This window comes from Hemicordylus capensis, chromosome 14, assembly GCF_027244095.1.
Source record: "Hemicordylus capensis ecotype Gifberg chromosome 14, rHemCap1.1.pri, whole genome shotgun sequence".
NCBI classification, from domain to species: domain Eukaryota; kingdom Metazoa; phylum Chordata; class Lepidosauria; order Squamata; family Cordylidae; genus Hemicordylus; species Hemicordylus capensis.
Window position 1 is genome coordinate 2,819,360 of NC_069670.1, and position 19,889 is coordinate 2,839,248.

General features: G+C 48.9%; 1 protein-coding gene and 1 long non-coding RNA gene across 2 annotated transcripts in view; one reads left to right on the forward strand and one right to left on the reverse strand.

Annotated features, from left to right (window-relative positions):
- Positions 1-492: 492 nt before the first annotated feature.
- Positions 493-14,734, reverse strand: LOC128337348 (uncharacterized). The gene is made up of 4 exons (XR_008312241.1): positions 14,589-14,734; positions 14,085-14,220; positions 7,246-7,444; positions 493-1,083 (listed from the first exon to the last, which is right to left on the reverse strand). It is a non-coding gene; the product is annotated as an uncharacterized LOC128337348 (long non-coding RNA).
- A 157-nt stretch (positions 14,735-14,891) lies between these two features.
- Positions 14,892-19,889, forward strand: part of CGN (cingulin) — a 68,609-nt gene continuing 63,611 nt past the window's right edge. Inside the window, exon 1 of the mRNA XM_053278228.1 lies at positions 14,892-15,011. The gene's annotated coding sequence lies outside the window, so the exon portion shown is untranslated. The remainder of the gene's footprint in view (positions 15,012-19,889) is intronic.

Consider the following 19,889-nt stretch of genomic DNA (forward strand, 5'->3'; position numbering starts at 1 on the left):
TGAGCATGCGCGAGAGCGCTTGGCCCTCGCGGGGAACCGTAGGGGAAGGAAGCCACCATTTTGTGTGCGGCGACCAGTTAAGCCACTACCCCGCCCCCTCCACACACACACACACACACACGTTTATGAAGAGTGCCGATAGCAACATAGAAAGAAAAGGCATTTTGGTGAGCTGCAAAGAGAAAAACGCCGTCTTAAGGAGGTGGGGAAGTTTGGAGCGAGGCCGCCATCTTGAATGTGGCTCCTAGGTGGCCATAAAGTTAGAAATGCTAGAGCGCCCCTTCCGCCTACAGTAAAACTGGACGCGGAATTTTCACCCGGTACTCTATGCCATAGAGCTAACAAAGAAGAGAGCGACCCCTCCCAGATAGCTCTTTCAGAGTGCCTTCAAAGGAAGTTGCCTGTCGTGGCATGCTAGCTTTTTTCTAATCTCTCTGCGTTAGGACTGTGCACGTACGGAAGCGAGACGAACGTCATCCCAGGAAAGGGATGGCAGCCATTTTGGGCGTGGCATACCTTAGCCACACTTTCCTCCTTACCACTGACTACACAGGCATCCAAAGCTTTCCCCTGGAAACTCTTCTTTGTATTAATATTTCAAATTTTTTTGTTCTCAAAGCGATTAATTACTATTAGCAACAACGGCTCCAGTATATCATACATTAAATATTTCAGCTCACTTACTTTATACCAACATTAATAAAGCTCTTAGCTGATCAGTATTTTTTTTTTAAATTACAACTAATTCAATTCCGGACAGAATAAGTATGTCTTAAGTAGTTCCTTCAATTGGACATGGAAGAAGAAAAGCACACTGCCAAATTCAGGGGCTGCTACAAGACAGGCCCTGCTCTTGAGAGATGACAATTTTACTCCACAATGAATAATAAAGAGAAACACAACTTATTGAGACAGTCATATTTGACAGTTATCACCATGCTGGTTTTTTGAAGCAAGAATTACTGAGACTTCTGGCATATTAAAAACTGCACTTTAAAAACTGCCGGAACAGCATTTCCAACTGAGAAAACTGTTCAGCAGAGGTATCACACAGGTCTCTGTTGTCCTCTTCTTTGGTCATGTCTATGGGGTTAAAGCATCGCAGGGGGGCAGTTACTAGCAGGTCATGGCAAGAAGGCCCCCCCTCCAAAAAAATTAAGGTCTTAATTTGTAGGTGATTTTTAAATTGTTTTACGTTTTTGTATATATTTTAACTTGTTTTTATGCTATTGTTAACTGCCCAGAGACAAAAGTTTGGGGCAGTGTACAAATCTGATAAATAAATAAATAATTAATATATAAATCTGACTCTTTTGCTACTTAGACCCATATGAACAAGTTTCCCCTTCTATGTTCCGCATCCCAATCGTGTTTTCTATAGCACCACCACGAAATGTGGATATTACCGTTAGGGCCCTCAAACGAAGAGGGGAGAACTGATCCTTCTCTCTTAATTATTACCTGCAGAAAACTCTAAAGATGTTTCTTTAGTATGTGTTTGTTTTTCTATGTAAACCGCTTGGAGACTTTGGTTGAAGAGCGGTATATAAGTATCTGTTGTTGTTGTAGTAGCAGTAATAGGCACGCATAACAAGTATGCTTATGATGGCTAGTGGCTACTAATAGGAACATAGGGACATAGGAAGCTGCCATATACTGAGTCAGACCCTTGGTCCATCTAGCTCAGTATTGTCTACACAGACTGGCAGCGGCTTCTCCAAGGCTGCAGGCAGGAATCTCTCTCAGCCCTATCTTGAAGATGCTGCCAGGGAGGGAACTTGGAGCCTAGATGCTGTTCCCAGAGCGGCTCCATCCCCTGAGGGGAATATCTTCCAGTACTCACATGTGGTCAATATATGCCCAACTTCAAGGGAAACACTTTGGCAGGCAGGCTGCTGCTGGTGAAAGGCGACAAAATGCTGAATTTTTGCAGCTAGCTGCGTGGCTCTGTTTGCTTTGTGGGAACTGATGCTACTTTATAGCTGAGGACGGCCCATCTGGCTATCTGCCCGCTCCCCCTTGCCCAACTGACATGTTTCTAAATACCGAGATAATTTTTTTTAAAGCGCCGTTAATCTCTCCTTGTAGGAAAAGCAGCCAGCTGCCCTTGGAATTTCATGAAACGGGGAGCAGGAATACTACGGCATTCTCTGCTTTGCGCTGTTCGCTTTCAGTTCCCATCACCTACTGAGGTATCTCCTGTTGAAGTCTCTCCCTCTGCATCCAATTAACAGCCTGGCCTGCAGCCATCGAGGGAAAAGCTGGTCATGCTGCAGAAACATTCCCGTAAGCGTCAGCTGGATGGCTCCTAACACTGTGTGTGTGTGTTTTCCCCACACAAGCAGAAAAGAAAGTGACAGTGCAGTGATATGATTAAGGTTAACGAGCTGCTGATTACCCAGCAGAGGACATAATTTGGGAGACCAGGGCTCCACTGTGAATGGTTGGCTGGGTGGGTGGGTGGGTGGCAGAAGAAGGAGAGCCCATTTTTCCTGGCTGCCTTCCACCTTCCAGTTCCAAATTGGTTATTAGGGCTTGGGATGATGTTCCCACAGCTAGCAACAACCTCGGGGGGGTGGGGGGCCAGGAGATTTTGAGGTGCTGGTTGTGTCCTTAAAAAGCCAGATCTGCAGGGTAGTGTGTAGGAAACGAAAATTAAACTCCTGCATTCGCAGAAGCTGCAGCTGACCCTACCTTCTGGCACCTGTCCGGAGTAAAAGGCTGTCCCGATCTGCTGCCTTTTGAAGAGATGTCAGAGATGCTTTAGTCAAGTGTTACTAGGCACACACGCACACTGGAATTTCCCCCAGATATTTAAACAGGGGTAGTGGCAGGGCACTGTCTATTAATTATTATTATTATTTAATTAATAATTACCCTGTGAAGACAATACTGAGCTAGAAAGACTAATGGTCTGACTCAGTATATGGCAGCTTCCTATGTTCCCATGTGCATTTCTATACTGCCCCATCATAGGAACATAGGAAACTGCCATCTACTGAGTCAGACCATTGGTCTATCTAGCTCAGTATTGTCTTCACAGACTGGCAGCAGCTTCTCCAAGGTTGCAGGCAGGAGTCTCTCTCTCAGCCCCCTCTTGGAGATGCTGCCAGGGAGGGAACTTGAAACCTTCTGCTCTTCCCAGAGCAGCTTCATCCCCTGAGGGGAATATCTTGCAGTGCCCACACATCAAGTCTCCCATTCATATGCAGCCAGGGTAGACCCTGCTTAGCTATGGGGACAAGTCATGCTTGCTACCACAAGACCAGCTCTCCTCATCCAAAAGGCTCTGGGCGATGACTCTAGTGCTGGGGCGGGCAAGCTTCAGGTTTTCAGAATCGACGTTGGTTTTTAGTACTAGAACCTCTTCTGCCCCCTCGTTCTTCTGTTCATCTCTGCCAAGGGATGTGAAGATGGCCACTAGCCTGGATGGCTTTAAGAAGGGCTTGGATAAATTCATGGAGGAGAGGGTCTATCCATGGCTACCAGTCTAAGGGCTATCGGCCACCTCCAGCCTCAGAGGCAGGATGCCTCTCAATCCCAGTTGCAGGGGAGCAACAGCAGGAGAGAGGGCAGGCCCTCAACTCTGGCCTGTGGGCTCCCCAGAGGCATCTGGTGGGTCACTGTGGGAAACAGGATGCTGGAGCAGAGAGGCCTTGGGCCTGATCCAGCAGGGCTGTTCTTAGGTTCTTAAGGTCTACCAACTGCAGCCAGTTGCAAAAGAGGGCAGGGAGTAGAGCCAAACACAAAATGGTGGCTCAGTGGGCGGGGCTGAGGACCCACCACATCCCGTGAGCCATGCACGGCCATGACCTGCATATACAAGTACAAACCTACATCAGAGTTAACCGAAGTTAACTTAAGGGGAGAGGAGAGCTGGTCTTGTGGCAGCAAGCATGACTTGTCCCCTTAGCTAAGCAGAGTCTGCCCTGGTTGCCTTTGAATGGGAGACTACATGTGTGAGCACTGTAAGATATTCCCCTCAGGGGATGAAGCCGCTCTGGAAAGAGTACCTTCATGCTTCTATGCAGGAGGCTCCAAGTTCCCTCCCTGGCAGCATCTCCAAGATAGGGCTGAGAGAGATTCCTGCCTGCAATCTTGGAAAAACCGCTGCCAGTCTGTGCAGACAATACTGAGCTAGATGGATCAATGGTCTGACTCAGTATGTGGCAGCTTCCTAGGTTCCTAAAGATCTGGGAATATAACATAAAGAAATATTTGTAACAACAACAGCAGCAACTCTACAACAGGCCAGCAGAGCAGCACACGGGCTCCATCACAGGCAGGGGTGTCAATCAGCAGCACCCCAGCCGTTGTGGGCCTACAACACCCATCATCCCCAGTCACAGTGGCCAGCAGCTGGGCATGATGGGAGCTGCAGGCCACAGTTGGACACCCTTGGTCAAAAGCAACTGGTGAGTCCTCCTATTTGGCAAGTGAGGAAGATTGAGGCGTGAAACATAAGCACAAGGCTGCCACCAGGGCAGTGGATTCCTCTCTCTTTTCTACTTGCAATTCCGCTTTCTGTGGCCAGAAACCTCCTGCAAGTCTCCCAGAGAGTGACCAGGAGATCCCGAGCAAGCTCCGCCCGACCCACCCCGACGGCAACTACTAATTCTGACGTGGGTTCTGCTCCTGGAGGAAACGCTGGACTTCGGTCTGAGCCCTCGTCATAGATGGAAGGCCGATAAGAATGCCCCCGCGGGTACACCTTGCCTTGCGTTCCGCCGGGGTTGGCTTCCGCAAAGTCCTTGAGCAGCTGATTAAGGAAGTGGATCTCCTCTTTGCGAGGACATGTTGGGACGGAACCAACAAATTTATTGATGTCTTCATCCATTCATTTCATTTATAATCCACTCTTCCTCCGAGGAGCTCAGAGCTCACACACTTATTTTACTGACGTTTCTAGGCGATGGGTTTGACATGGTTCCTTATGATTTCTAAGAACGACAGCTGTTGTACAGGCTCGTTGGGAATAGGGCCAGTGGCAGAACACGTCCTTTGGCGGCAAAAGGCCCCAGGTTCAGTCCCTGGCATCTCTAGGCAGGGCAGCCTGGAATCCGGCAGCGCCACTGCCGGCCAGCGTAGACAACACTGGGCGGGATGGACAGAGGGGCCACTCAGCAGAAAGCAGCCTGACGGTGTTGTGGTTAGACCAGGGGTAGGCAACCTTGGCCCTGTCGGTTCTCCAGCATCCTGGACTGGGCCCTCCTGGCCAGTAATCTGTAGGAACGTAGAAAGCCTCCTTCCACTGAGCCAGGCCATTGCTCTACCAAGCTCAGTGTTGTCTGCACAGACTGGCAGTGGCTCTCCAAGGTTTCAGACAAGGGTCTCTCCCAGCCCTACCTGGAGATGCTGCCAGAGCGTGGTCCTCTATGCCAGGGTTTCTTAACCTTGGGCCTCCAGATGTTGTTGGACTACAACTCCCATCATCCTCAGACATGGCCTTTGTGGCTGAGGATGATGGGAGTTGTAGTCCAACAACATCTGGGGGCCCAAGGTTAAGAAACCCTGCTCTGTGCAAAGCAGATGCCCACCCACTGAGCCATATGACCCCATCTTCTCAGGTTACATAGAAGGCTGCCTGATACCAAGTCAGACCATTGGTCCACCTAGCTGAGTATTCTCTCCACCAAGGCCGCCCAACTCCATGCAGGACTAGCAATTGCGGGATCTGTTGCTGAACTACAATTCCCACTGTCTCCAGCTAAAATACATTATGGCTGGGGGTGATGGGAATTGTGGTCCCGCAACAGCTGCGGAAGCCAACATTACCTACCCCTGGGTTAGATAACTGGGTCAGGGACAGGGAGGGACTTGGGTTCAAATCCTCACTCAGCCAGGAAGCTCACTGCGTGATCTTGGGTCAGTCACCCTGCCTCAGCCTAACATACCGTCCAGGTTTGTGAGGATAACAGGGGATATCCAGTGTACACCACCTGAGTTCCCTGAAGAAGAAGTAGAATATATATATGTATCAAGAAGGTGCTGGGCGCTCAGGAGAGCTGGTCTTGTGGAATTAAGCATGACTTGTCCCCTTTGCTAAGCAGGGTCCACCCTGGATTGCATCTGAATGGGAGACTACAGCTGTAAGATATTCCCCTTAGGGGATGGAGCCACTCTGGGAAGAGCATCTGTGTGCTTGCATGCAGAAGGTTCCAAGTTCCCTCCCTGGCAGCATCTCCCAGATAGGGCTGGGAGAGACTCCTGCCTGCAGCCTTGGAGAAGCTGCTGCCAATCTGTGTAGACCAGGCCTGCTCAACTTTGCCCCCCCCCCAGCTGTTTTTGGACTACAACTCCCACAATCCACAGCCATAGTGGTCAATAGCCAGGAATTATGGGAGTTGTAGGCCGACATCTGTAGGAGGGCCAAAGCTGAGAAGCCCTGGACTGTAATCAAATCTGAGCTAGAGGGACCATCAACAATCTGACTTGGTATATGGCAGCTTCTTACGTTCCTATGTAATCATAATGGGCTCTCACTGTAAATGTATCTTTTTAAAAAAAAAATATTGAATACTGAAGGCTGTACTCTTCCACACTCCATATATTCTGCAGTAGCTAGAATATGTGCATGGTTTTCATAGCCCAGCAGGGTGAACAAAAGGAGAGTGGGATAAGCTGCTGCAGAATACACCGCATGCAAAAGGTGGCACCCAGGGGGTGGAGCCGCTTTGGGAAGAGCAGGTTTCGAGTTCCCTCCCTGGCAACATCTCCAAGAGAGGGCCGAGAGAGACTCCTGCCTGCAACCTTGGAGAAGCCGCTACCAGTCTGGGTAGACAATCCTGAGCTAGATAGACCGATGGTCTGACTCACTATATGGCAGCTTCCTGTGTTCCTAAGCTGCATGCTGGGAGCACTCAGTCAGTCCTTTCCGATACGAGCACTGAGGGGTTACAAAAATGGCCCCGTTTTCATGGAGGAAATGTAGGAGAGGGTAGTGTGGGAGGGAAATGTGGAGGAAACGTGGGAGAAAGTGGCGGAGCGAATAGGCATCAGAATTCAAACCGGGGTCTCCTGTACCAAAGATCAGCTCCTCAACAGGAGGCAGGAACTGCTTGTCGGTTTTCGTTTGTTCCCCGCAGCAAGTCTAGCAAAGGAAGTCAGTTGAAATTAACGGAGTGCATAGTTTTGGGTTCACGGCTCCTGGGGACAAACGAGTGGGGACTGGGGCGGAATGGACACCAGACTTCTGCCACAGCAAAAACACAGGTTTGCCTCCTCCCTTCCCAGTTCAAGCCCTACCTGCTGCTTGCCCGCCTTCTCCTGTGTCAGCCCCGCTGTTCTTTTCCGCCAGTCTTTTTGCTGCCCGTAGTGAAGAAGGGAACCCTTTGGCGAGTGCATAGTGGTGGTGTCAGGTGGAACGTGGTCAGTGCAGAGGCGGGAGAGACAGCCCAAACGGCAGCCCGGAGTGCGAAGCCGTGTGTGTTCCTTACGCGGAGGCCTGGAAGGGAAATGACCAAGGTGAGCTTGGAGCCCAGGTGTCAGGAGCCGTAACGCTCAAGCAGGATGTCGCACGCTGCTTTGTGGGTGCCGGAACTGGAAACATTTTTTTGCAACTGTTGTTGTATAAAAACCATTCAAAACCAAGAAATAATGCTCCTTGCGGTGACAAGCGTTATCCTGGTGGAAGCAGGCGCTGAATCAGGAGCACGGCCAGCTGCCATGTCTCCCTGAAAGGGTAGGACAGTGTGGACTATATTACCTTTATTGCCTATATTACCTTTATTGCTGGTTATTACCTTTAAAGCCCTGAACGGCTTAGGTCCGAGTTATCTAAGAGAGCGCCTCCTTTTACATGATCCCCACCGCACGTTAAGGTCATCTGAGGAGGTCCGTCTCCAGTTGCCACCGGTTCGTCTGGGGGTGACGACTCAGAGGCGGGCCTTCTCTGTAGCTGCTCCTGGGCTGTGGGATGCACTCCCGGCAGAAATCCGTAATTTGAGATCATTGCTGCCCTTCAAGAGAGCCCTTAAAATGTACTTATTTGGCCTGGCCTTCCAGCGTTTTAAATGATTAATTGTTTTAAACTGCTTTAAATTGCTCCCCTGATTTTCAGGGCTTTTAGCTGTTTTATTGGTTTTATTGTGTTTTAATAGTTTGATTTTAATTGTTAATTTGTTTTAATTGTTTTTATCGTGTTGTGAACCGCCCTGAGCCATTTTGGAAGGGCGGTATATAACTCTAATAAATTTATACACACACACACACACACTAAAGGGTAGGGCTATATTGCTGCTGCCCAATATAGTACCAGTGGGGATTTGAACCGGCAACCTTCTGCTTGTTAGTCAAGCATTTCCCTGCTGCGTCATTAGGTAGCTCTGTTCACTGTACCCGTAGTTTAAAGATTAAACCCATTTTCTAGTTCCATTGAATCACTTTAATATGAATATTCACTTTTATCCTTTCTGTCTCTCTGTTCCCCGACAAAAAGGTCGTCATCACTCTGTTCTGCTCCCGGGCTGTGGAATGCACTCCCGGCAGAAATCCGTAATCTGAGTTCATTGTTGGCCTTCCGGAGAGCCCTTAAGACCTATCTGTTTGGCCTGGCCTTCCAGGGTTTTTAAACTGTTTTTAAACCATAAAGGTTTGGCCTGGTTTTCCAGGGTTTACCGTTTTCGATTTTAACAGTTAATTTATTTTAGTGTTGTTTTTAATGTAAACTGCCCTCAGCCATTTTTGGAAGAGTGGTACAGAAATCAAATACATAAATAATAAATAAAAGAATTCTATGTTACCTGAAAGACTGCATGCTCCCAGAGTCAAAAGGATAAAATGTGACCAGCTTTGTCTCTGCTATACCTACAACCCCCCAAACCATGAGCTACATAAAATAAATATCCAGACACTCCCATAAGCCCCCAAATACCCACCCTCAGGAGAGAGCCTGTTGTTGCATCCCAGCACGATGTCCTCATTGCTCCAGTTCTGTCTCATCTCTGCGCCGGGCGCAGTTGAAGCACTCAGTTATTCCCCATGCAGATGCACATCAAGATGATTCACCCTGAAAGGAGGTTGCCTGTTGCATTTTGGTGTGAGTCCCTGTTCCGATTCCCTGTTCGGTTCCGATTCGATCAGAAAGCATGCTCAGAACAACCATCCACTCATGGATGGACACACATGGCCCGGACTCTTCTGAGAGGCCTACAAGCATGGAGAAGAGTATCTGGAGGTGTACAATTAAGTCAGTGTGTTTCCAGTTCTCATTTGTGAATTATTTCCTACATTACATTTATTATTAGCTGGCAGGAGGTCCAGCTCCAGCTCGGAGGGGCCCTCCTCCTTTCTGTCGTTGCAATGCTATGTGGGATTTCAAAATATGGTAGGTAGCAGAGGCAGACTAACTGAAGCTCAGTGGTGGAGCTGTTCAATCCCTGGTAGCATTTCCAGGCAGGGCTGAGAGAGTCTCCGCCCTGAGACCTTGGAGCGCTGCAACCAGTCAGTGTACATAGGAAGCTGCCATATACTGAGTCCGACCCTTGGTCCATCTAGCTCAGTATTGTCTTCACAGACTGGCAGCGGCTTCTCCAAGACTGCAGGCAGGAGTCTCTCTCAGCCCCATCTTGGAGATGCTGCCAGGGAGGGAACTTGGGACCTAGATGCTCTTCCCAGAGCGGCTCCATCCCCTGAGGGGAGCATCTTACTCTCCCATTCAAATGCAAACCAGGGTGGACCCTGCTTAGCTAAGGGGACAAGTCATGCCTGTTACCATAAGACCAGCTCTCCTCTCCTGTAGACCAGGGCTGCACAATTTCTGCCAGCCAGCTGTTTTGGGACTACAACTCCCATCATCACCAGTTTCAGTGGCCAATAGGAGTTGCAGTCCAACGTCTGCAGAGAGGGCTGAAGTTGTGTGGCCTTGGTGAAGACAATACTGTGCTAGATGGGCCAATGGTCTGACTTGGTATAAGGCAGCTTCCTAGGTAACCTGAGAAGATGGGGCCATCTAAGGAGAGCATCAGGGGCAGAGCATCTGCTGGGCATGCAGGAGGTCGCAGGTTCAATCCCTGGCAGCATCTCCAGGTAGGGCTGGGAAAGACCCTTGTCTGAAACCTTGGAGAGCCACTGCCGGTCAGTGCAGACAATACTGAGCTTGGTAGAGCAATGGCCTGGCTCAGCCGAAGGAGGCTTTCTCTATTCCTACGGATTACTGGCCAGGTAGGCCCAGTCCAGGATACTGGGCCCTCAGCCTCTGCCCTTGGGACCAATGAAGGTAAAGTTGTGCCGTCGAGTCGGTGTCAAGTCGACTCCTGGTGCCCACAAAGCCCTGTGGTTTTCTTTGGTAGAATGCAGGAGGGGTTTACCATTGCCTCCTCCCGCGCAGTATGAGATGATGCCTTTCAGCATCTCCTATGTCGCTGCTGCCCGATATAGGCGTTTCCCAAAGTCTGGGAAACATACCGGTGGGGATTTGAACCAGCAACCCCTTGCTCTCTAGGCAAGTTAGTGGTTAAGAAACTGAGCCATGAATTAGAAAGTCCCTGGTTCGAATCTCACCTCTGCCAAACACTCACTTATGAAAGCCCCTCCCTCTTAGGTCCCCATTTGCAATATGGGGATAATATTATCTACCTATAGCAGGACTAATCAATTTTAGGCCGCCTGCAGATGTTGGCCTACAATTCCCATAATCCCTGGCTACTGGCCACTGTTGTTGGGGATTATGGGAGTTGTAGTCCAAAATCAGATGAAGGGGCTTAAGTTGAGCAGGGCTGACCTATAGGGTTCTTGTGAGGATTACAATCTAACAAGAGACGTGAACCACTTTGCACCCTTGAAAGCAGCACTGCCCAAATGTTTATGTATTCTGCTCTTTATTTCAGCTAGCAGGAGTTTTGGAAGCACAAACCTGCGTGGGAGGAGGCAATGGTAAACCCCTCCTGTATTCTACCAAAGAAAACCACAGGACTCTGTGGGTGCCAGGAGTCGAAATTGACTTGTTGGCTCACTTTACCTTTACAGTGGATAGAGTGTTGAACTTGGATTGTAGAGACCTGGGTTCAGATCCCTGAGTGGCTGTGAAGCTTTGTGCAAATCATGATTCAGCCTAGTCTACTTCTCAGAGTTGTTGTGAGAAAAGAATGGGATGCATGCCACCCTGAGCAGATCAGGGTTGCACAACTTTGGTCCTCCAGCTGCTGTTGGCCCACAACTCCCATCATCCCCGATGTGGCCGCTGGGGATGATGGGAGTTGTAGTCCAAGAACAGCTGGAGGGACAAAGTTATGCAGTCATGTTAATTAATACCAACTGCTATTTTAAAAAATGAAATTAACTGCTCGTTGAGCCTGATGGTGTCAAGAAGAATCTCAAGTTTGATCGGGGCTAGAGAGGAGAATTGGTTGGGCGGCTTTAGCTGGAGATGTCTGTCTGAACTCCAGCTTTTCCCATCAAGGATCCAATCTGATCTCTTCACCGCGCCTTCAGATGTGGCTCAGGGCAGTGCGTTCTTAACTTACGGGCTCACTAGTCGAAATCAAATCGACACGTTAGACGAAAGAGGTCAACCCTGTCCATGTCTTGAGGGGCATCTTACACGGTTTGTCATTTGCGAGAGGCTATCGGAGTACAGAAACAGATCTTGAGCAGAAGAGGCATGAACTTCAATGACCTGGGGGGAGCGAAAGAGGTTGTCTCTCTCCCTCCAGTGCTGGCTATCCTGAGATACTCTTTGCCTGGCCAATGCATTAAAAAGTTTTCTGTTTCTGAACTGTCAGGATTGTCGCAGTAAAGTCTTAAGAACATAAGAAGAACAGCCCGGCTGGATCAGGCCTAAGGCTTATCTAGTCAAGCCTCTTGTTTCATATAGTGGCCCACCAGATGTCTCTGGGGAGCCCACAGGCAAGAGGTGAGGGCAGGCCATCTCTCCTGCTGTTGCTCCCCTGCAACTGGGACTCAGAGGCATCATGCCTCTGAGGCTGTAGATGGCCCACAGCCACCAGACTAGTAGCCATTGATAGACCTGTCTTCCATGAATTTGTCTAAGCCCCTTTTAAAGCCATCCAAGCTAGTGGCCATCACCACATCCTATGGCAGAGAATTCCATAGGTTAATTATGCGCTGTGTGGGAAAATATCTCCTTTTGTCTGTCCTAAATCTCCTGGCAACAGGTTTCATGAGATGACCCCTGGTTCTAGTGTTCTCTGAGAGGGAGGAACATTTCTCTCTGTCTACTCTCTACTCCATGCATAATTTTATAGACCTCTATCATGTCTCCCCCCTAGTCACCTCCTTTCCAAAGTAAAAAGCCCCAGATGCTGTAGCCTTGCCTCATCAGGAAGGTGCTCCAGATACCTGATCATCTGGGTTGCCCTCTTCTGCACCTTTCCCAGTTCTACAATATCCTTAAGATACGGTGACCAGAACTGTACTCAGTACTCCAGATGTGGCCGCACCATAGATTTGTAGCAGGGCATTATAATACTAGCATTTTTATTTTCAATCCTAATGAAGAAGGGGAGTGAGGCTCAGCCATTAGAGCACACCTAACCTGCATCCCTCCCCATTTGCTAAGGGGTGTCATCCCAGTGTTAGTACTACAGGGGCCCAGAAGGTGCCCGGTCCCCTGTTTTTTAGAAGGCTAAGGGATGGGACTGCAACTAAATGTAAAGAAGACTAAACTAATGACAACAGATACAGAAACCAGCCTCAGAATTGACAATGAAGGCCTCGGAAAGGATATTTAGATGCCGTGACATGTCTATACCTACAACGATTAGAATCGTTCAGACAATGGTTTCTCCCATGACACTCTATGGATGTGAAAGCTGGACTTTGAAGAAGCAAGATGAAAAAGTATGGATGCTTTTGAACTTTGGTGCTTGATAAGACTTTTGAGGATACCATGGACAGCCAGGAAAACAAACCAATGGATCATAGAACAAATCAATCCAGAATTTTCACTCCAGGCACAAATGACCAGGCTAACTATCATACTTTGGACACATTATGTGAGAACCCAGTTCCTTTGAGAAGTCCATAATGCTGGGGAAACTTGAAGGGAAGAGAAGAAGAGGACGACCAGCAGCCAGATGGATGGACTCGATGATGACAACAATGAATGCACCCGAGAGACCTTAAAGGCCAAGCTGAAGACAGATCATCCTGGAGAGAATCTATCTATGTGGTCACTAAGAGTCCACACCGACTTGACGACACTTAATCAATCAATCAAGGGATGGGAAGATGGCATGACTAAACAGGGATGCAAGGCTTGGGAATTAACGAAGTTAAGAGACAAAGAGTCATGTGTCACCCTGAAAACTTTTCACACGGGGCTTTTGAAGCCCTTTGACTCTCATCTCCTCTGGAATGGAGGGAGTGCGTCCACATATCCGCCAGATTTACCCCGAAGTCCCTGCGAGTTATCAGGGAGCAGTTCACACACCATTCGGGTTTTTCACTGTATGCATTAGAGCAGGGTTTCTTAACCTTGAGCGTCCAGATGTTGTTGGACTACAACTCCCAGAATCCCCAGCCACAAAGGGGATTCTGGGAGTTGTAGTCCAACAACATCTGGGGGCCCAGGGTTAGGAAACCTTGCATTAGAGTGTAACCCAATTTATACCTCCAGTACTTCCAGTGACTGTTGCAGGTGTCTATCATGTTTCTTTTTAGATTGTGAGTCCTTTGGGGACAGGGAATCCATTTTATTTATTTGTTATTTCTCTATATAAATTTAATTTTAAAGGATTGTAAAGAGGAGAATTTATTAAATGTTGCTAAATTTTGTTATATTTGTGGTGTTATTCGGAATGAAGTTGTTAATTCTAAATGATTTTATTCTTGTAATTCTGGCCATTGGCTGTAACTAATAAAGACTTAGACCTATGTAAACCACTTTGGAACCTTTTGTTTAAAAGTGGTATGTTAATTAATTAATTAATTATTACATTTATATTCCGCTCTTCCTTTAAGGAGCCCAGAGCGGGATACATAGTTATGTTTCTCCTCACAACAACCTTGTGAGGTATATAAATATCTGTTGCTGTTATATCCAGGGTAAAAATAAATAAATCCATTATTTGTGTCTTTGGGGACAGCTTCAAGTTCACAGTTAAAGCCTCCCCGTAAACCTTTACCTGCTGGGCGTAAAAGTCTCCCGCTGTTCACAAAAAGCCAGTCCCATGTTTTCCTGAAGACTTGTTAGGATCTTTGCTGAGGCACACATTTCCAAACTGTCTGCTTTGCCTGACGGGACGAAGAACGCTCTGATGCCTGTGAAAGGGTCAATGATAAAAAGATAGTTAGCCAAGGTACTATAATTAATTAATTAATTAATTAATTAATTAAAATATTTATACCCCACCCCTCCAGTGCACTACTGCTCAGGGCGGCTCACAACAATAAGATAGACACAGATACAATAAAAGTAATATAAAATTAACTAAAGTTTTTTTTTTTTAAGTCAGATTAAAAACCACAATTATTAGGTTCAAATTAAAATTGAAAATGATAAAAAGCTAAAGAAGCTATAATAATTTTCAGACTCAATCCTAAAACGTAAGTTTTGGGCGGTATAAAAATATGTTAAATGGGGGAAAAAAATAAATAAATAACAACAATATAGGGGCCTTCCTGCTTACCTCCCGCCTCGCGAAAGCCCAGGCCTGGTTGCTAAGGAGGAGGCAGCCTCTGCCTGGTTGCTAAGGACTCTGCCCTGCCCCGCCCCTTCGCTCCACACAAGGGCCGCCATCTTTTCCGCTGGGGCCACGCCCTCAGTTTCCCGCCTTGTTTCCTTACTGCCGAGGCCACGCCTACCAGGCGGGAGAAGTTTGGCGGCGCAGGCGGAGGGGGGGACATTGGAAGAGAGGAGGAGGTGTGGTGATGAGAGAGAGGGGAGAGGTTGGGGCGGGGCGTCCTGGAGCAGGGGCCAATGGGAAGCGACGGGGGCGTGGCCGCGACTCGAGGCTCAGGTAACAGGTTGAGCCCGCCCGGGGAGGAGGACAGAAGGTGTGAGAAGAGAGCGCGAGCCGGACTGCCCGGGGAGGCTGCGCAGGAGGAGCCAGGTGGGTCGCGGGGGCTCAGCTCTCCCCCCGCCGCATGCCTTGCGTGAGAAATAGTCTGCTTTCCTCCCCCCCCTCCCCATCCTTTGGCAGCCTTTGCTGCCTCCCGTTCCTTATATGGTCAGTTGCCCCTTATTTCTACCCTGGGGAGCCCTGTGCGCCGCCCCCCCGCCTCCCCTTTCACTTCCTCCAGGTGGGACAGGGCGCCCTCTTGTGGTCAGTGCTGCCTTCCCATGGCCAACTGCCCCCCCCCCGGTTTCTGCCCTGGGGTGGGGCTGTGTTTGTGTCCCCCCCCTCACTTAGCAGCACTTTTAGATAGTGACTCCCACGTTTAGAGTGATTGCCCCCAATTTTTCCCCTGGGGTCCCTCCATGTGCCCGCACCCCCTCCCCCCAGCCTCTGTCCTTAATTGATACTGTCGCCTCTCCCACGTTTTATAGTTCTTTTTACCCCAGGAGGTGTTTTGTGTGTGTGTGTGTGTGATTGCTATCTTTGATTTATAACTTGAGAGATTCGGCTCGCTTTTGCCACCCCCCCATCACTAGGGAGTGACTCCCTAATCACTCTTTCTGCCCTAGGGATGCTCTGCCTCTTGGCCTTGTGGCTTTGGGGTCACTGTCCCTTGCTTCTGCCCCATATCTCCCTGTGCCTCTCTCCCCCCGCCCCAGATTGCTGCCCTCCACTTTATAGTCTGTATGCCTGGGGGCTCTGTGGTTGCTACCACCATCACACCCTCTAAATGTCATCTTTGCCCCTTGTTCCCTGGGAAGTTCCTACCCCCCCAGATGATGGCTCTTGTGAGCTCTGTGCCCCCTAAGTAAGCAAGGCTGACCCTACCTCTTGGTTACTGCCTCTTTATGGGGCTGTGTATCCCCCCCCCAGCACTGTGCCTGTGGTAAGCGTCCCTTGTTTTGTGGTCACTGCTCCTGATGTTACCTGGGGGGAATGCTGTTTCTCCCCCCACCATTACTCTCTCCTCTCACTCCCCCCACAATTGTTTTTGCTCCCAGCAGTCCTGTATTTTCCTCCAGTGCTGACTCTTTGTTGGCAGGGTGCCTCCAATACTGGGTGAATGCCGTACCCCATCTCGCCATTATTCTTTCATTTATACCCTGTGCCCTCCCTCCTCCATATTCACTGTCTCCCCATAGTTCAGATAAATATCTCCCCAGCCCCTGCTCCCCCTGTAGCCACTGCACCCCACAACAGTGTCGTAAATGCCCCACTGTGGGGCCTCTCCAGACACCAATGCAGATTTAACTTCAGTTTGGTTCTCCTTGGGTAAAAGAGGACTCATTTGCTCTCGCTTTTGGCACGCCGTGCTCTGGATTGTGTGAACTGATCCCGCCGTGGGGCTGGCCCTTGTTGTCCATTCAGTTTTTTTCCATCCTAATTAAGATGGGAGCAATTCCAGCTCCCGGGCTGCCCAGAGGCCTAAACATTCCTTCTGCCTTCCCTTTTCTGGTGCCCAGGAACTTAGAAGCATATTTTCCCAACTTCCTTCTGTGAACTGGAAAGTGGGGCTGAGAGAATCTGAATGTTCTTAGGGACTAGCACCTTGTTTTTAGGCACCTTGTTCCACCCACCCTTGAGATTTAACTAGCCTGCTGGAAGCTTTGCTGGCTAGGTGCCTTGTGGCTGGATTGTGCGTTGTGCGTCGTCTTAGGAGCTTGCGGGTTTCTGCTTTGCAGCCACAAACCGACCCACATTGGTTGTAAAGAGGGTTGCCAACACTCCAGGACTGGCTGGGAATTTCTGTCCATCTCCCAAGAGGCTGTTGAAAGAAATCCTGGAGACTTGATGGCTTGATATTGTGACAGATATTGGTGGCACCCAAAGGTGTTTGATCCAGTGCAGAATGTCTTGGGTGCAACTAACTGGTGGGGTTTCTCAGGAGCAAATTACTCCAGGAATCACAAAGCCCAAATGAGGAAAGAGGACTTTGGTTTGTGTCTCTCTCTTCATTCAAGCCCCAGAATTGCTGCATTTGTGGAAGCCAGTTCGGGACAGCTTCCCTGTGGGATGTGGGAAGGACTTGTGTAGCTGGTGGCTGTGGCAGTCTCCATAAACGGTGGAGGTTGATGCTGACCAGAGCTGTTCTCTGTCTTTCTGTGCCTTGCGTCTTTTGTTTCTGACTACGGTTTCTTTGGAGGTAACTTGAAGCACAATTTCAAAACTAGACTGCCGATGTGGAAAATGAAATCCTGCTTAAGATCTCTGGCGGTGGGATAAAAGAGGCTGCTGTGTCCAAAGGACTAGAAACGCAAAAGAGGCAAGAGTAGATGCTTGAGCTAGGAGTGTGCAAGCTTCTGAGCTTCATAGGACGCACTTTTTTGTTCCATCTGATTTAAACCGAGTCAGGGATATTTAATTGTTAGCCAGGCAGTATAAGTCCGTAAGGAAAACATAAGGAACAGCCCTGCTGGATTAGGCCCGAGGCTTATCTAGCCCAGCATCCTGTTTCCCACAGTGGCCCACCAGATGCCTCCGAGAAGCCCCCAGGCAAGAGGCGAGGGCATGCTTTGATCAGTCCGAGCCAGGGTCCATCCAGGTCCGCATCCTCCTTCCCACAGTGGCCAAAGGAGGACATAAAGCCAACAGCCTTCTCATGCCTCTAGTCCTTTGAAGGTAGGCTGTCCTTCATAAATCCAGCCTTGGGGTTTCCTGTCTGGTAGCTTCCTTTCCTTTCCTCCAACCTAAGACCAAAGGACCATTTTAACTCCCTCCTCCTCAGCAGAAGCCCTGGCACAGATACTTGGGAATGAGCCACTGAGTTGTGAAATAAAGATAAAGGCCACAACCAGTGCTGTTCTTGCTGCTCACTCTGGGGGAGAAGGGGTTAAAGAGCCCTTTGCCCCGTGAGCCTTTTGCATGGGAATCCCTGTGCAGAGCCATTTGGCCCTGGGTAACATCGTTAAAAATGAGTTTCAGAGCAAGGATATAATTTACACTTGCATTGTTGAGAATAGATTGGGGGGTGCCCCCCCAGCTATTTGTAGCTTTGTAAACAGCCCCCCCTACATACACACAAATGCCATCCCTTCTGTTCCCAAATCCTGCAGATCACTACCCCCACACTTCCAAAAGACCAACGCTTTCTTATTTACTTAGGAAAGTTACTTCTTTCTGTCTAATGAAATACACCTTTGCCTTGAAATGCACAATTTTACTAACGAACGTGCAGTTTCCTATAAAATGCACCCTTGTGTCGAAATACACACTGGGCTCATCGAAATGTGTGTACTTGTAGGAAAACACAGAGCAACTTTTTAAAGTTGCAATTTCCCACCCCCTGCCCCGCCCCAATCCCACTGTGATTGCAAAATGTGTCTTCCTTGATTGCGGGCTCTGTTGTTTCTTTGTGTAAGGAATTCTCACACACACACACACACACACACACACACACACACAGAGCTGTTGGAGCCCTGTGGTTTCCTCTTACACCTGAACGATTTGTACCTTTCCACCTTCCCAATCCACTCCTGCAATCAGCTGATTGAAACTAGAGTAAAGGGCTGAGTCTCTCGTTTCACTTTTTTCTTGTTTTTCCCATGCACTGAGAACAATATTCCTGTGTGTGCGCTGCCCGGGTTGCAGGGGGGTGAGTGGGGGGTGGACAGTTGGAATTCCCGCCCCCCCTTCCAATTGAGAGAGTTGGTTGCTTAATTGGCCATTGCTGAGAGGAACTGAAGTGTTACCAAATCCGCTTTGGAGAGACCCAGATGGGGAAAGCGCAGGTCTAGTGAGGCTACGGACCTTGTTGAATTCCCCAAAGGCAACGTCTCCTGGGGTTTGGGTTTAGACAGGAGGCCGCCGTCAGAGGTCAGCGGCCAAGAGGGCAAACACAGGGCAATCGGCGTTAATTCATGCCTTGGAAAGAGGGGTGGTGTCTAAAAATATCTAAAATTAAACAGAGTCGCAAAATCGGGCTTCTCGCCCTTATGAGAGAGAGCTTGCAAAAGTGAGCTTCTGCTGTGAAAATAGTTCTTTGGGTTGAAGTTCCTAAAAATCTGATGTGACCCCCTAGGCATCTTTTAAAATTGCGTCCTTGGCGTCGGCGGTCTGTCGGGGTACAAATGGGCTATTTAAGAAGAAAAACTAGTCCAAAGCCTCCTTGGGCACTTGGCTTTAGTCTCGCAGGCCAGGATAGGAAGAGCTGTCTTTTCAGCCATGAGGTCTAGAAACTTGATTTTTTTAAAAAAGTTGAAATTCCTAGGAAGTTGAATCCTGCCGCCCAGCTCTCTGTTGTTAGTGTGGGAAATGCACTTGATCAGGACTGCTGACATCTCTTTTAACCTTCAAGGTTCCAGGTTTCTCCCTGGCATGAGTTAAACCTTTGCAGCTCTTCTGTAACTCGATGCCTTTTAAATGTTAATGTTCAGCTCTGTGCCTGCTTCTGCTTTGTCTAGGGATACTCAAGTGGCAGTTTCCACCACGCGGAGGAGAACCTGAGCCCGTTCTGCGGAACTGTCCGAAATCTGAATAGCTCCCTGTGTGAGGCTGCTGCATCTTGAGCGGCGGTTCTGGTCATTCTGGTTCAGGGTGTTGCTGAGGTCATACTTTCAGGGCGGCGCCAGCTTTAACGCTGAGCCTCCGTCTCTTCCAGGCTTAGGAATCTGTTGCACATTCTTTCCCCCACCTTGCCACATTAGCGCTGCCTACATGGTTGTCTGTTAACTATCCTCTGAGTTGGCAAACATTCCGTTCCATTGAGTTATACTGGGGCAGTTTTGGGGATTTTTGCCCCCTTAGGATTTTTTCCCCCTTCAGATGTTTGTGAAATTGACATATCTGCAGGTTACCTCGGGCCTGTCAGTACATCCCTCTTGCCTGCCGGTGCTTGGGTTATGTGTCCATAAGGATCATAACATTTCCAGCTCT